This window comes from Monodelphis domestica, chromosome 2, assembly GCF_027887165.1.
Source record: "Monodelphis domestica isolate mMonDom1 chromosome 2, mMonDom1.pri, whole genome shotgun sequence".
NCBI lineage: Eukaryota > Metazoa > Chordata > Mammalia > Didelphimorphia > Didelphidae > Monodelphis > Monodelphis domestica.
In genome coordinates this window covers 132,453,646-132,464,696 of record NC_077228.1, presented here as the reverse complement: position 1 = coordinate 132,464,696, position 11,051 = coordinate 132,453,646, and the positions used below count along the sequence as shown (strand labels likewise).

Genomic DNA, 11,051 nt, shown 5'->3' with positions numbered 1-11,051 from the left:
AGAGCTAAAAAGAGACCTAGCTTAAGGCCTTACTATAAGTATGGGTTAAGTACTTTTTTCATTGTTCAGTAAGGAGTTTTACAACTTTATCTTCCCCTTAAGGTATGCCTAAATATGGGTGGAGTAAGGTTAAGTTCTCAATACATTCCTGACCAAGTGCCTGCATTGTTTAAATGGGGAATAACCTAACCAAATCTTCTAAGGTTAGAGTCTGAGAAATTTTAAGATTCACAAGGCCTAGAGACAGGAGACCCTAGGTTCAAATCTGACCTCAGATACTTCCCAGCTGTGTGACCCTAAGCAAGTCACTTAACCCCCATTGCCTAGCCCTTATTGCTCTTCTCCAATCCACAGTATTGATTCTAAGATGGAAAGTAAGGGTTAAAAACAAAGAAACAATAACAAAATACAAACAAGAAATAAGATTTCATGACACTATCCTCTCAATCTCATCTGCCTATATAGTCTCCTTTGTTGGCTTATCATTTACACCACACCTCCCACCAGTGGGTATTTCCCAGGGTTCTGTTTCATGTTCTTTTTTCTCTTGAAGTTATCTCTCTTGGTGACTTGATCAGCTCCCTTGGATTTAATTATCATTTCCATGCAGATGACTCAGATTTTTATAACCCTAGTTTCTCCAAAAGCATCACCAACTGCCTATTAGACCTTTCAAACTGGAAGACCTGAAGATCCTTAAAACTCAAAATATGCAAAACAGAACTCATCTGTCCTCTGAATCTCATCCTTCCACTTCCCTATCCTTATCAAAGGCACAACCATTATTTCACTCTCCCAGATGCATAACTTAACTGTAAAATACCTTCTAGGTTTATATTTACACCATTTTTTTTCTGACTTTAGTTACAGTGTCAGTTTAAATCCCCTAAGTGAAGGGTTTGAAGATCTAGAGAAGTATCAGCTAATCCAAGCCCAGGAAGTCTAAAACAACTGATATGTTTCTTAGAAAGTACTGTTTCTTTTGAATGGATTGTAGGACCACTTTGCCTTTGAGTATCCCTTCCCAGAGAAATATGTGATGACACTTCCTAAAAAAAATAAAAATCTTGAATTGAATTTTTGAGCAATAGCACACTTTTCTATCAAGTCCATGGTAATAAAGTAAAATCCTTTTTTATCCAAAGATCAGAAAGTATTTAAGGAAAATTTAGTGCCTTTGTGAAGTAAAAAATAAGACAATGATTTAGAGCTGGAAAGGACCTTGGATGCTATTCAATTCTACCCCTTCATTTTATAGTTGGGAAATTGAGACTCAGAGAGGTGAAGTAACTTACCCAAGTTCACACAGCACATACTAGGCACTTAAATAATTGTTGAATGAGTTATCAGCATATCATTACCAGAGTGGAGTAAAATGTTATTTATTGTAGCCTATAGTCCAGAGCCTCAGCTCCAGGCTGACCCAGGCCAGGTTCAATCATGGGGGCTTGAAAACCTCTGTAGTCCTCTTATACTACTCTAGATTGGACTCTCCCAAAAAGAATGGTACCTAGGAAGTCAAGCACCCCTCTGTGTGGGAGATTTTACTTTCCTTGGAGTATACACTGTCAACAAATCTGTTGTTAAAAAGACTACAACTAGGGGCAGCAAGGTAGCTCAGTGGACAGAGTACCAGACCTGGAATAAGAAGGATCTGAGTTCAAATTTGGCCTCAGACAATTCCTGGACAAGTCATTTAACCCCAAATGCCTAACCCTTATTGTTCTTCTGCCTTGGAATCAATTAGTGTTGGTTTAAGATAAAGGTTTAAAAAGAGAAGAGAAGAGAAGAGAAGAGAAGAGAAGAGAAGAGAAGAGAAGAGAAGAGAAGAGAAGAGAAGAGAAGAGAAGAGAAGAGAAGAGAAGAGAAGAGAAGAGAAAAAGATAAGTACCAGTCACAGGACAAAACTGGACTACTTTCCCATAATGTACCTTCCTACTGTATTGAGCTTTCTTTCCCTCTCAATCTTGGTCAAGCAGTGGCTCCTATTGGTATTTCTTTCAGTCAATGGGCACTCCTCCCTCCCTCCCTCCCTCCCTCCTTTCCTTCCTTCCTTCCTTCCTTCCTTCCTTCCTTCCTTCCTTCCTTCCTTCCTTCCTTCCTTCCTTCCTTCCTTCCTTCCTTCCTTCCTTCCTTCTTTATTGAAGGAATTAAAAGTAGGCAATGAGGAAACTAAACTATCCTATTTGTAGATGATATGATAGTATATTTAGAGAATCCTGGAAAATGAGATAAGAAGCTAGTAGAAATAATTAATAATTTCAGCAAACTTGCAGGATACAAAATAAACCCACATAAATCATCAGCATTTCTATATATTTCCAACAAAAATCAGCTGCAAGAGTTAGAAAGAGAAACTCCATTTAAAATCACTCTAGACAATATAAAATATTTGGGAATCTATCTGCCAAGACAAACTCAGGAATTATGTGAACATAACTAAAAACATTTTTCATACAAATAAAACTATATCTAAACAATTGGAAAAACATGAATTGTTCATGGGTTGGATAATATAATAAAAAAGACAATCCTATGTAAAATTATTTATTTAGTACTATACCTATCAAAGTACCAAAAAAACGTTTTTATAGAATTAGAAAAAAATTATAATAAAGTTCACCTGGAAGAACAAAAGACTATCAAGGGAACTAATAAAAAAAATGGGAAGGCTGGGGGCCTAGCAGTACCAGATCTTAAACTGTACTACAAAGCAGTGATCATCAAAATAATATAGAACTGGCTAAGAGATAGAAAGGTGGATCAAGGGAATAGAGTGGGAGTAAGTGACCTCAGCAAGCTAGTATTTTATAAACCCAAAGATTCCATCTTTTGGAACAAGAACTCACTATTTGACAAAAACTGCTGGGAAAATTGGAAAACGGTACTTGAAAAATTAGGTTTAGATCAACATCTTTCACCCTATAACAAAATAAATTCAAAATGGGTAGATGACTTAAATATAAAGAGTGAAATCATAAATAAATTAGATGAACATAGAATAATATATCTGTCAGATCTGTGTGAAAGGAAGGAATTTAAGACCAACCAAGAGAAAGAGAACATTAAAAATATAAAATGAATAAATTTGATTATATTAAATTAAAAGAGTGTTGTACAAACAAAATCAATGCAACCAAAATTAGAAGGGAAGCAACAAACAGGGGGAAAATTTATAATAAAATTCTCTGAAAAAGGTCTAATTTTTCAAATATATAAGGAACTAAGTCAAATGTACAAGAAATCAAGCCATTCCCCAATTGACAAATGGTCAAAGGACATGAATAGGTAGTTTTCAGATGAAGAAATCAAAACTATCAATAATCACATGAAAAAGTGTTCTAAATCCCTCCTGATTAGAGAAATTCAAATCAAAACAGATTTGAAGTACCACCTCACACCTAGCAGATAGGCCAATATGACAGTAAAATAATACATTTTGGAGGGGATGTGGCAAAATTGGGACACTGATACACTGTTGATGAAGTTGTGAATTGATCCAACAATTCTGGAAGATAATTTGGAATTATGCCCAAAGGACTTTAAAAGAATGCATGCCCTTTGATCCAGCAACACCACAATTAGGTTTGTACCCCAAAGAGATAATTTAAAAAAAGGTTGTACAAAAATATTTGTAGCTGTACACTGTGGTGGCAAAAAATTGGAAAATGAAGGTATGTCTCTTAAGTGGTGAATGGCTGAACAGATTGTGGTATATGAAGGTGATAGAATATGATTGTGCTATAAGGAATGATGAACTGGTGTGAAGATGGGATTAACTTTCCCCATGCCCACTTTTAGATTTAATCACCAGAAGCATATATACCTCACTTATCGTTAAGTATGGGGAGGTCTGTGTCCCATGTGTGTTCTAGTGGGTGATGAATCAGAAACAACTGACTGCCCTGTGGGCAGTCCTAAGCAAAGCTAAAGCAACAACTGCTTCACATAAAGTGGAAGGAATGCACAGGAAGTGACACAAAGAAGCATCTATAAAAGCAGTGGCAACTTCTTGTGAAGTCAGTTCTTCAGAGTTCAGAGTTGGAGATGGAATTGGAGTTGGAGGCTGATGAAGGATTGCTTCGTGAACCTGAGACTCTGAAATTTGGTGAGACTATTTTTGAATCTCTCCCTTTAAATTACCACGTGGGTGAGTGAAAAAGCTGATTCCTTTTCCTGACTTTTCTGAAGGTACTAGCCTCTGGAGAGGCCCCTTGTCTTGGAGGATGCCTTGTTGCTAGAACCCTTGTTTAATTTACCTCTGGGCCCCTCTTTGCTGAGCTTCTGAAGCCCTGCTTAGTTCAGACCAGGCCAACATAATTATCTACTCTCTCTCTCATTTCCTTATGTTCATTCTTTCTTCTTTTGTAAATAAACTACCTTAAAAAGTCATTCTGAATTGCATAATATAGTTTTGGTGAACACATTTAGTCCATCCTTTAATTTTAACTCTTACACTGGAGGATTTCTATATGAACTGGAAGAACCTCCATGAACTGATACAGAGTGAAATGAGCAGAACCGGGAGAACATTGTCCATAGAAAGTGAAACATTGTGGAACAATGGAATACAATGGATTTTGCTACTAGTAGCAATGCAACAATCCCAGACAATCCCAAGGGATTTATGAGAAAAAATGCTATCCACATTAAGAGAAAGAACTGTGGGAGTAGAAATGCAGGAAAAAAAAAAACCCATATAGTTTATCATTGGTTTATATGGGTACACGATATGCATTTTGGGTTTCAAAAGATTGCAAAAATGAATAATATGGTATGATGATAGAAACCACTCTCCAAGTTTGTCCTACCCCACACCCCATCTCTCTCTCTCTGGGGGTTGGCACTCAAGCAAGGGATTTGCAGGCTTAGCAGCTTAGTGGGCTTTGGATTTCGGTTTAGGGTATTTTTCTAGATAGGTATGATTTTCTGTCCCCTTATTACATTTCCTCCCCCCCTTATATTTCCTTTTTTTAAAAATTAAAATTACATTGTTGCGAGCTACTGACATACTCCTGATTTAAGAGTTATAATGGCAACTACACTCTTTTTAAAATCAATATTACATTTGATAATTTTACTTTCATTTATTTCAACAGAAATTATGTCAAGTTATAACATTTATATAATCCAGTGAAATTGCTTGTTGGCTCTTGGGGTGTGGGGGAGGAAAGTGGGGAGGGAAAGAAAATGTATCATGGAAACATGGAAAAATATTTTTAAAAATTAAAAAAAAATAGATGGATCTGATTTTTTAAAATTAAAGAATAGCCAGACATCTATTTGGTGGCATATTTAGAGATAATTCAGATTAAACACTTTGATTAAATGAATACCCAGTTGATAGAAGCAATTACATTTAGCTTGATGATTTGTTAAATAATTTTCAGTACGACAACCTGGTTAATTATATATTGAATTTTCATGCTACCTTAAAATTAAAGAAATTCTGTCTTCTGTTTTGCAGCAATCAAGGAAAAGAAATCATAAAATTGAGAAATTTAATATGAATTTTGCTCAAGTTTTACAAGGTAATTAGTAATAATAAAGATAAAGCAATTTGAAATAAAGCATTCTAAAAATCCAATTTGAAGCCAAATACATTTAGTTAAGTTGGCAAATTAAAATGGTAACAAATTAAGTCATTATTTGCAGTTTGGAAAAAAGAAGTTGTATTCATGACCCCAAGAGATAAGATTAGGTTTTTCTAAAAATCAAAGGAATCTTCAGTTATAAAATAATCTCATTAATCACTGTCTCACAGAAGATATGAACTTTTTACTCATTGTAGTTCTTCTTAAGAAGTTTTTAAAAAAATTATTTTAAAAGTCTTATTTCTCTAATTAGAAATCTATCAGAAATCTTCCCCCCATTAGAATGTAAACAGTTTGTTCTCATTAAGTCCTTTCTGATAAGTTACTTGTTTTTACATTTCTTATTTTTATCTTGACTCATTTGTTTGTATTTCAAGTTTCCTTTTCAATTCTTATGTTTTCATCACGAATATTTGGAAGTCCTCTTTTACTGAAGATTCATTTTCCCCTTATAGGATTATATTCAATTTTGTTAAGTAAGTTATTCTACTTATCTTAACCATTATCTCTTGCCTCTCGAAATATCTCATTCTATGTTCTGTGCTCCTTTATAATATCTGCTGAATCTTGTGTCATCTTGATTATAGTTCTTCAATATTTGAATTCTGTGTGGCTGCTTGTAGTGCTTTTTCTTTTATCTTGAGACTGGATTTTGGCAATGACTTTCCTCGAAGTTTTCATTTGGGGGTTTCTTTTAGGAGATGACGGGTCGATTCTTTCTATTTATACATTAAGTTTTTTTTTTTTAATGATATTCAGGTTCCTTTTTATGGTCATGAATTTCAGATTATCCAACTATGTTACCTTTATCTGTTTTCAGGTCAAATTTTCCCCAATATAACTCATATTTTTCTGTATTTTCTGAAACTTTTGACTTGAACAAGTCTTGTTATCTCATTGAGTTATTAACTTCTATTTAGTTCCCTCTCATTTTTAGGGAGTGTGTTAGGGTAAAGTTTTGTAACTCATTCTTTTTTCCAGGTCTCTCTTACATAACTCTCATTTCTTTTGCAATATATTCTCTGAACTCTTCCCTAAATACAGGAATTCTAATTCCTCCTGGGGTCAAGCTATTTGATTTTTTCTTCAGGGTTTTGATCATGGATTGCATATAGAAGCCGATGAAGACAAAAGGAACTACATTTCTGATCCTTTTCCTCAGCTATATTACAATTCTGGCTGACATAATGTATCAAAAATATTACTTATTTGAAAGGCATTGTATCTTGTGACTTAGGAGTTTTCATAACTAAAAGTTCCCTATAGTAGAATATTAAATGTATACCAAATTAAATGAGAATAACAAAACTAACATTTGTATCTCTAGCTGTTAGTACCTCCTCTACCTTCAACATGATCTTGCTTTTACTTTATATATATTTTACACTTATTTATATGTGTTTTTAAATATCCTGTACCTTACCACAGTGCCTGACTCATAGTGGATACTCAATCAGGTTTGTTTAATATTTTCCAACATTTCCAACATGTGTATACTAGTTCATAATTGTTTCTATTAGCCATTGTTGTGAACAAAGGATACAATTGAGTTAGACAATGTAGGAAAACCAGAGAGAGCTGTTTCAGAGGCCATGGGATAAATAAATGTCTAGTAGATAGAGGTGATCAACAGTATGAAATGCAACAGAGAAGTTAAAAAGCATGCAGATGAAAGGCTATTAGATTTGCTAACCACTTATGAGTACTTGTGACAGTTTAAGTTGTGGATGGCATATGGCATCTAGATTGAAAGGGTCTCAAGTGAATGACAAATTAAAAGTAGTAAGGATAGACTTCTTAGGAGTTGAACATTGAAGAGGTATAGGAGATAGTATGAAAGGATAGCAGGTTCAAGGAACAGGTTTTTGTTTTTCTTTTTTTAAGTAGTGGAGAGACTTAAGTGTATAGTAGTTTGTAAATAGTTTCTAACAAATAGTTTGTAAGTAGAAATGGAAGATGTGAGAGAATGATCCTTAATGGATCAAGTTCTCAGAGATGGGAGAGATGGAATGAAAGACTCAAGTCTAGGGATTATACATTGAATGGAGATAACTCACTTCATCTTTTGAGACTGAACTCTACACTAGAAATCAAGGTTGGGCCTTTCTAATTGTTACTAATGTTGACTTTGGATAAATTATTAAATATTTCTGGGCCTCTCCAAAAAAATTCATTGTATCTGTAAATCACATAAGTCACTTTAAGTAAGTCACTTTACTCCTAAGCCCTCAAATTCTTATATGTAAAATTGTAGTTGGACCAGATGAGCTCTAGGAGCCCTTTTCAGCTCAAAATTCTATGATCATATTACTGTAGTTTGTTATTATATCTTTGGGGCTTAACAAAGTGCTTTGCACATAGACATTCAATGTGTTGAATTCTTAATTCTATAAATGAATTATTTCAGCCCAAAGTTTCATCAGTCTATAACCCTGTGAAGTTTCCCTACAAAGCTCAGCATCTTCCTCTCTTTATTTTTCCCCGTAACTATATTAATGCAATGAGGTGTTAAATCCTTGGATCTGTTCTCCCAGTAAGATCTGAAGGTTATTGGTTTCCTCAAGTAGGTTGCCTTCAGAAACTTTCCCTCAGCCTCAGAGTTGGAAGGGACTTCAGAGATGATATAATTCAACCTATATGTCAACAAGAGTGCCTGAGGGAGGAACCTTAGTGGTCATCAAATGCAAACACCCTATTTTACAGATGAGGTCCCAAGAGATTATATGACTTGCTTTAGGTCACACACTAGCAAGAGCTAGGATTCAAATCAAGTCTTATGACACCAAATTTAAGATATTTTCCATACATTATGCTTTCTAAAATATCCCTTATAAATGGTATCTTCCTGAAGACCTCCAATGAGGTAAACTATCTTCTGAGACATCCATTCCACTTTAAAAGCATTCTAAATTCAGAATGTTTCCTCACATTGAGGTGAAATCTTTTTCAGATCGCTAGTGAGCTATTCTTCCTAGCTCTGCTTTGTGAAATGTAGGGTAATAGTCTAATTCCTCCACCATTTGAAAAACCACTAAATCTTCCTTGGGCTACATACACCCTATTTCAGGTCAGGCATGTCTTTGAACCTAGGAGGCTTGAAACCTAAGACTAGCTTCCCTCTGCTCTACTCCTTCCCAAGCATGTTCTCGAGGTCACATAGTTGTAATCATGGGGCGCTCAGTTTCCCAACAACAGAGAAGAGGGAGAATTCCTTTTTAAGGTTGAATTACACGGGTATATTTACAAATATATATATGTGTGTGTATATATATATACATATATATATATTATACTTCCTAAAAGTGACTCTTGCATCCCATTTTATTCTTTTTTTGGGCAGAAGAAAAGTGGTGCCCTTAGACTGACGTTAATGACACAAGCTTTTCTGGCATGATTGCTAAAACTCATGCTTAGTCAGGATAACAACAGCTGTGCACAAAGCGGATGCCAAGGGGTGAGTTCATCAAGAGCCATCGGTCGGGGGCTTTTCAGCTGCCAAATACTCGTGTTTCACTCTACTCGTTTGCCCGGAAAAACCCTTCATCTCCAAGCATCCATCCAAAGCATGGTGAGGGAGAAATCTGCTCTGGGAATGCAGGATCAATGAATAACCAGGACCGCAAACAAAGAAAAAAAGGAACTGAAAAGCCGAGGGCCTTAGTGACCGGAAGTGGCGAAGCGAGAGGAGGTGAAAAGGCTGGAGCAAGGGAAGTGACGCAAGCGCCCGCTCTAAGGCGACACGAGGATAGTGCGCACGCGCAGTGGAATCGCTCTCCTCTAGAGTACCACTCTGGGCTACCCGGCAGGCTGAGCTTCCTCGAGGATTCCGCTGGGTCCTAAGAGTAGGTGGTGAGGGGAGAGAGCAGAGCTCCAGGTAAGTGTCAGGGTGAAAAATCTCAGATTCAGCGGGAGCAAACGGGGACTGGGCCTTGTTTCGGAAGTCTCCTTCCGTCTAGGCCTGCTTTTTTTTTTTTTAACCCTTACCTTCAATCTTAGAATCTATATTATGTTTTGGTTCCAAGGTAGAAGAGAGGTAAGGGCTAGGAAGTGGAGGGATTAAAATGACTCGCTCAGGGTCACACTTGGGAAGTGCCTGAGATCACATTTGAATCTAGGATCTCGTCTCTGGGCCTGACTCTGTCCAATGAGCCACCTAGCTGCCCCTTCCCCCCGTAAAAACTAATGGCTTGTCTGCCTTGCCTAGGAAGCTTGAACCCTTTTTTCTCTCTTCCCCCCACCTCCCCTTTGGAAGGAGAGGCTTGGTTGTCATGGCTATCGCGTTTTTGAGAAGGAGGGCCTGGGCGTGCAGGTGGAGGCCTATGACCCTTGGTCCAATTATGAAGCCTCTCGGTAATTGTGGTTTTTAACTTTAAAACCGTGCCATACTTTTGTGTAGCCCTGCAGTTATGATGATGATGCTATCTGTAGGAATTTATAAACTGCCTTCCCCATGACAACCTTCTGAGAGCTTGATAGTGCTACTATTAGTATCACCATTTTACAAATGAAAAATTTCAACAATTCAGTTTAATTCAGTAAATATTGGTTAAGCTCCTTCTATGTGCCAGGCACGGTGCTAACTAAACGCCGGGGATTCGCTGAGAGGCAAAAGACAACTCCCGCCCCCAAGAGCTAATAAAGGAGACAGCATACAAACATACAACCAAAGCAAGCTGTATACAGGATAAATAGGAAATAAGGAACCAAGGGAAGACCCTGGAATTAAGTTGGGAAAAGCTTCCTGTAGAAAGTGCGATTTTAATTGGGGCTTAAAGGGAATCTGGGAAGCCTGTAATCAGAACCCTAGAAGGAAAGCCTTCAAGGTAAGAGTGAATCCGAGAAAAAAGCCCTGAGCCAAAGTTGAGGACCTAAGTGTTTTTGATTCCAATTCACAACTATTTTGGGTGTCAAGGCTGGGATTTAATAGTTAGCATTTAAAGAGCCAATTAAGGTTTGCAGAGGACTTCATATGGATTTCTCTTTGTGATCCTCAAAACTACTCTGGAAAGCAGATGCTTTTATTATCCCTGTTTTACAAATGGGGAATTTGAGGCACAGAGAGAGGAAGTGAAATGCCTGGGGTAACAAAAGCCAGTTAGTTGCAGAGGCAGGATTCTAACTCACATTTTGCAGACTTCAAGCCCACTGTTCCACTTAGCTAAGCTACATACAGATGTCCAAATCCAGCACTTGGTTTATGCTTTCATAGTGTCAGTTTTAGTGTAGAGAAACCTGGCCTTGGAGCCAGGAAGGCTTGTTTAAAAGTCTTTGACACTCACTGGTTGTGTAACCTGGTCAAGTTACTTAACCATGTGTTGCTATAGGTATGGCTAAGTTACAGAAGTCCTAATTTACCTTGGCAGGTAAAGTTTTCTCAATTAGGAGTGTCCTGTATTAGTGAATTGACTGGCCCAGTCCTTTTTGCTTTATGTACATTATATCCTTTTAACAGAGAAT

At 36.8% G+C, this 11,051-nt stretch overlaps 1 protein-coding gene across 1 annotated transcript in view; it reads left to right on the top strand.

The window, feature by feature from the left end:
• The first annotated feature begins 9,312 nt into the window (after positions 1-9,312).
• Positions 9,313-11,051, top strand: part of LOC130457151 (TATA box-binding protein-associated factor RNA polymerase I subunit A-like) — a 50,903-nt gene continuing 49,164 nt past the window's right edge. Inside the window, exon 1 of the mRNA XM_056815968.1 lies at positions 9,313-9,468. The gene's annotated coding sequence lies outside the window, so the exon portion shown is untranslated. The remainder of the gene's footprint in view (positions 9,469-11,051) is intronic.